Below are 7178 nucleotides of genomic sequence, written 5' to 3' on the forward strand. Positions count from 1 at the left end.
GAGTTTCTTCATGCGTTTACACCAATAGGCATTGTTTGCATGCCTCAAACGACTCAAAATCGAGTGATTCCAAAGATCCATCAGTATGGAGCTACATCGTGCGCTTTATACCAATGTGAGTTAATTGGAAGTGCCACAAGTAAGTGGTATTATCATTACTAACTTGTATCTTTTGGGACACATACTATGAACGTGTGTATCACTACGATCGACATTCCATAAACCATTTACATTGGGTGCATGACCATTGAAGGTATTATTCACATAAACAGAATAACCATTATTCTCTTACTTAAATGAATAACCGCATTGAAATAAACATGGCCTAATCATGTTCATGCTCAACGCAAATACCAAATAACATTTATTTAGGTTCAACACTAATCCCAAAGGTAGAGGGAGCTTGCGATGGTGATCACATCAACCTTGGAAATACTTCCAACACACATCATCACCTCGCCTTTAACTAGTCTCCGTTTATTCCGTAGATTTTATTTCGAGTTACCAACATTTAGCAATTGAACCGGTATCTAATACCCAGGTGCTACTAGGAGTACTAGTAATGTAAACATCAATAACACATATATCTAATATACTTCTTTTGACATTGTCAGCCTTCTCATCTACGAAGTATCTAGGGGGGCCCCGCTTCAGTGACCGTTCCCCTCATAATGGAAGCACTTAGTCTCGGGTTTGGGTTTAACCTTGGGTTTCTTCATTGGAGCGACAACTGATTTGTCATTCTCGAAGTTTCCCTTCTTGCCCTTTCCCTTCTCAAAACTAGTGGTTTTTACTAACCGTGAACACTTGGTTCTCCTTCTTGATTTCTACCTTCGCGGTGTCAAACATCGTGAATAGCTCAGGGATCATCTTCTCCATCCCTTGTATGCTATAGTTCATCACGAAGCTCAGTATCTTGGTGGCAGTGACTTTGGAGAACTATGTCAATCACTACCTCATCTGGAAGATAAACTCCCACTTGATTCAAGTGATTGTAGCACCAAGACAATCTGAGCACATGCTCACCTATTGAGATTTCCTCCTTCATTTTGCAGGCACATAATCTTGTCGGAGGTCTCGTACGTCTCAACACGGACATGAGCCCGAAATCTTAATTTCAGCTCTTGGAACATCTCATATGTTCCTTGACGTTCAAAACATTTTGGGACCTCAATTCTAAGCCATAAAGCATGACACACTGAACTATCATGTAGTCATCAAAACGTGTATGTCAGATGTTCGCAACATCCACAGACAACGCTTGGGGCAGCACACCAAGCGGTGCATTAAGGACATAAGCCTTCTGTGCAACAATGAGGACAATCCTCAGTTTACGGACCCAATCCGCATAATTGCTACTATTATCTTTCAACTTAGTTTTCTCTAGGAGCATATTAAAAATAAAGCGGATCTACAACGCAAGCTATTGATCTACAACATAATTTGTAAAGACATTTTGACTATGTTCATGATAAGGAGTTCAATTAATCATATTACTAAGATCTCCCACTCAACTCAACATCCCTCAGGTTGTTCGAGTGTGACATGATCCAAATCCACCAACCCATGCCCGTTCATCACGTGAGATGAGGTGGTTTCAATTGTGAACATCTCCATCTTGATCATATCTACTATATGACTCATGTTCGACCTTTCGGTCTTCTGTGTTCTGAGGCCATGTCTATACATGCTAGGATCGTGAAGTCTAACCTGAGTGTTCCGCATGTGCAAAACCGTGTTGCACCCGTTGTTTGTGAATGTAGAGTCTATCACACCCAATCATCATGTGATGTCTCGAAACGACGAACTTTCGCAATGGTGCACACTCGGGGAGAACACAATTTTATCTTGAAATTTTAGTGAGGGATCACCATATAATGCTACCGTCTTCCTAAGCAAAACAAGGTGCATAATAAGGATTAACATCATATGCAAATCATAAGTGACATGATATGGCCATGAACTTGTGCTTTTTTATCTCCATCTTCAAAGAACTGTCATGATCTCCATCGTCACCGGCACAACACCATGACCTCCATCATCGTGTTGCCATCAAGGTTGTCACGCCAACCATGCTTCTACTACTATTGCTACCATTTAGCAATAAAGTAAAGCATTACATCGTGCTTAATGATTGACACGTAGGTCACACAATAATAAAAGACAACCCTATGGCTCTTACCGGTTGCCGAACGCATTGACATGCAAGTCGATATTAACTATGACAACATGATCATCTCATACATCAAATATATATCATCATGTCTTTGGCCATAACATATCACAACATACCCTGCAAAAACAAGTTAGACATCCTCTAATTTGTTGTTGCATGTTTTACGTGGCTGCTATGGGTATCTAGAAAGAGCGCTTCTTACCTACAGAAAACCCAACGGTGATATGCAAGTTGCTATTTAACCTTCTACAAGGACCTCCTTTGTCAAATCCAATTCAACTAAGGTTGGAGAGACAGACACCCGTCAGCCATCTTATGCAACAAAGTTACATGTGTGTCGATGGAACCGGTGTCTCGTACGTGGACGAGTAAAGTTAGTCCGGTCCACTTCATCCCACAATACCGCTGAATCAAGAAAAGACTAAGGAAGGAGGCAATCTAAATATCAACTCTCACAAACTCCTTTGTGTTCTACTCGTGATGTCATCTACGCATACACCTAGCTCATGATGCCACTGTTGGGGAACATCGCATGGGAAACAAAAACATTCCTACGCTCACCAAGATCAATCTATCGAGACTAACATATACGAGAGATGGAGTGCATCTACATACCCTTGTATATCACTAAGCGGAAGCGCATATAACATGGTTGATGTAGTCGACCATCTCCGCGATCCAAATCGCAATCCATCCCGCGATCCCATCACGATCCATCTCGCGATCCCACCATGCTACATCTCGATCTAGTGCCGAACGGACGGCACCTCTGTGTTCACCACAAACACATAGCTTGATGACGTCTCTGTCTCGTTGATCCAGCAAGCAAGGGCGGAGTGGTAGATGAGTTCCCCGTCAGCGCGTTGGCGTGGCGGTGGTGGTGGTGTAGCTGTCTCGGCAGGGCTTCGCCAAGAACTACCAGATTATCTAGAGGAGGAGTTAATCTAGAGGAAGAGGGAGAGGCTGCACCGTGGCATTGGTGTGTTGTAACCCTCTCTCCCCTCAAGTATATTTAGGGGGAGGTGTGGAGGCGCCCACCCCCAGGGTTTCCCCTTTGGGGCGGTGGCCAAGGGTGGAGGCACCCTAGAGGTGGCTTGCCACCCAAGGAAAGGTGGCACCACCCCTAGGGTTGGCCCTCCCACAAGCCGAGATGCAAGGGCTTGGGTGGGGAGGTGTGCCAGCCCACTAGGGGATGGCGCGCATCCCTCACAGCCCACGTGGCCCCTCCGGGGCTGGTGGCCCCTTCCGGTGGACCCCAGAGCCCTTCCGGCACCCCGGTACGCTATCGGTGACGCTCGAACCTTTTCCAATGACCAACCCAGAACTCCCCATATATAAATCTTTACCTCCAGACCATTACGAAGCTCCTCATCATGTACGAGATCTAATACGGGACTCCGAACAACTTCTAGTTACCATCACACATAATTCATTAATACCAAACTGTCATCGAACCTTAAGTGTGCAGACCCTGCGGGTTCGAGAACTATTCAGACATGACCGAGACACTCTCCGGTAAATAACCAATAATAGGACCTGGATGCCCATATTGGTTCCTACATATTATATGAAGATATTTATCGGTCGAACCACGATGCCACAGATTGAATCAACCCTGTATATTGTTCGCTTTGTCCATCGGTATGTTACTTGCCCGAGATTCGATCGTTGATATCTCTATACCTAGTTCAATCTCGTTACTGGCAAGTCTCTTTACTCGTTACGTAATACAAGATACCATGATTAACTCCTTAGTAACACTTCTTGCAAGCTTCTTGTGGTGTTGTATTACCGAGTGGGCCCAGAGATACCTCTCAGTCATACGGAGTGACAAATCCCAGTCTCGGTTCACACAAACCCAACAGACACCCTCGGAAATACCTATAGGGCACCGTTATAGTCACCCAGTTACGTGGTGATGTTTGATACACACAAGGCATTCCTCCATCGTCGGGGAGTTGCATGATCTCGTGGTCATAGGAACAGATACTTGACATGCAGAAAATAGTAGTAATAAACTGACACGACTATATGCTACGTTTACAGTTTGGTCCTGTCCATCACATCATTCTCCTAATCATGTGACCCCATTATCAAATCACAACTCATGTCTATGGCCAGGAAACCTTCACAATATTTGATCAATGAGCTAGTCCTTTAGAGGCTCACTAGGGATAGTGTGTTGTCTATGTATCCACACATTTATTGGAGTTTCCTATCAATACAATTCAAGAATGGATAATAAACGATTATCTAGGACAGTGAAATATGATAATAACTAATTTACTAGGGCATATTTCCAACAATCAACGACGATTTATCTATGTCGTGTGGGATAGCCACCCTAGTGCCCACACATGCAAGGTGACGGTTTAGAACTACGTCACATAAAGGGGTTAAAACCCATTTGTACGGCACGCGGGTGCTGTTGAGTCATATTTTAGTTGCTATTGATTATGTTACTAAGTGGGTAGAAGCTATCCCAACTAGTAGTGCTAATCACAACACTTCTATTAAAATGCTTAAAGATGTTATTTTCCCGAGGTTTGGATTCCCTAGATATTTAATGACTTATGATGGTTCACATTTTATTCATGGTGCTTTCTGTAAACTTCTAGCTAAATGTCATGTTAACCATAGAACTGCATCACCTTATCATCCCGAGTCTAGCGGTCAAGTTGACTTGAGTAACCGAGCAATAAAGTTGATCTTAGATAAGACTGTTAATAGATCACGAAAGAATTGGTCTAAGAAACTTTGATGATGCTTTATGGGCTCATATAACTGCTTAAAAAATCCTATGGGAATGTCCCCATATAAAAATATCTATGTAAAAACATGTAATTTACCGCTTGACTTAGAACAGAAAGCTTATTGGGTAATTAAAGAACTTAATTATGATTTCAAAGTTATCGGTAAAAAGAGGTTATTTGATATTAGCTCATTAGATGAATGGAGGACATAAGTTTATGGAAACGCCAAGTTGTTAAGAAAAAGGTAAAATATGGCATGACAAGGGAATCCAAAAATGAGAATTCATTGTAGGATACCTTGTTCTTTTGTACAATTATCTCTTCAGATTTTTTGCAGGTAAGCTTCTCTCCTAATTGGAAGGACCTTATATCGTTGAAGAGGTTTATCACTCCGGTGCTATGAAGATTAACAACTCCGAGGAAAAAAATCTCAGAGTGGTAAATGGGCAAAGAATTAGCCCATCAATGTTGGAACTAATGTTATTCAAGTGATGACACCACAAGAACACATAAGAGAGACCTTCCTGAACACTCGAGAAACCTAAAAAAGGGTAGTTATGTGATACGGCAAGTAAATCTACTCCAAAAATACCTTAAAATATTTTATGTTGGTTTTGGTATTTTAGAAAAAATACAAAAATAAAAACTAGCCAAGAGGACGCACGAGGGACTCCCAAGCCAACAGGGCGCGTCATGATGGCTTGGGAGCACCTCGTGTGCCTCCCGGACTCCATTTTCTTCCTGGAAACGTATTGTGACATAGAAAATTCATTATATATATACTCCCATTTGTTTTGACCAGCGCATCGCAAGTTTATTTTTTGTTCTTGTTTCCAGCATTTTTCTCAGAAATCTAGATCGCCTTGACACCATCAAGCTCATCCAAGGATAAGTTCTACGAGAAGGTCATCAACACCTACCTTCTGGAGGTGATGAAACACCCTTAGGCCATTGAGTTGCGTGAGGGGGTGGTTCACATCTGGGATATTCAAGGACGAAAGAAGGAGGGACGTGAGAAGTCCAAGCTTACAATAGTGGAACAAGAGATCTTCAAGTGCTAAGGATGGTGGAGCGTGGACTGATCGCTAATCACTCCATGATCACATATTTTATTGGTGAGTATAAGATGGAAAACAAGGCCCAAATCATTGATCAACTCCACGACAAGCTTCAAGATATCCAGGCCCAAATCATTGACCTACAAAACCAAAACTGTGAGTATGGATCTCCTTTCAAGAGGATGAGTATACCTGCAAGTTTCAGTATCCCACAGACAAGCTCTTCCTTCTTCAAGACGGAACCTATGCCATGGAAGACGGGGGATAAACCTACTACCTCACCACCACCATCACCCAAGAAGTACACCTGAGTAAATGGGTATGGGCACCAACCTTAGATTGTTCCAAGCTTAGGGGATGTGCCCCGGTATTGTATCACCATCACTTTGACCATTATCATGTATCTTAGTTCAATCCTAATTATTTCATGACGGGAAATAATTTTTTAGTATTTCATTGCTTAGAGTGTTTTATTTCAGATCTACCTATCCTTGTAATTGAATGTGAGAGTTATATAATAAAGATTAGTTTGAGTTCATTTGCTTTACACATGCATCAATAATAGTAACATAATAAAAGAAATAGAAAAATCATACGCAAATCCCATGGGGAGTAATGATTTCACATGGAAAAAGTATGACTGATAAAAGTTGTTGGGATTTAACAAACATAGCATTAGTCATTGATATAATCTATGTAAAAGTTATGATAGAGTAGAGGATATTCACATACAAATATACTACCTTGGACATCTTTTATGATTGTGAGCCCCCACCAAGTATTATATAATGATCGGAGTGTTGATGTTGGACAAGGAAGATAACGTAATGAGTTATGTTTTTTTACATTCACATAGAAGTTATATTGTCATGGATCCTCTAACATGTGGTGCTTGCTTAGGATCCTTTCCTAGCCCAAAAATCTGCAGTAAGTAGAGATAATACTTGTGCATCCATACCAACCTATGGATTGAATATGGTCTTTCATGTAAGTTGTTATCGGTGCACAAAGCAATAAAAATTATTCCTAAACATGTAAGATCTTTTATTGTCACTACAGTAATCAGTTTCATTGTCGTCCACCATGGCAAACGACAAATGACCGTTCCACGAACGGCAAAATATCGACGGTAGCTTGCTCCGGTAAAGAGGTCCTTTGCCATCAGCCGCCTCGGAGCGCACGACAAAGATC

Source organism: Hordeum vulgare, chromosome 7H (genome assembly GCF_904849725.1).
Source record: "Hordeum vulgare subsp. vulgare chromosome 7H, MorexV3_pseudomolecules_assembly, whole genome shotgun sequence".
In the NCBI taxonomy this organism is placed as follows: Eukaryota; Viridiplantae; Streptophyta; class Magnoliopsida; order Poales; family Poaceae; genus Hordeum; species Hordeum vulgare.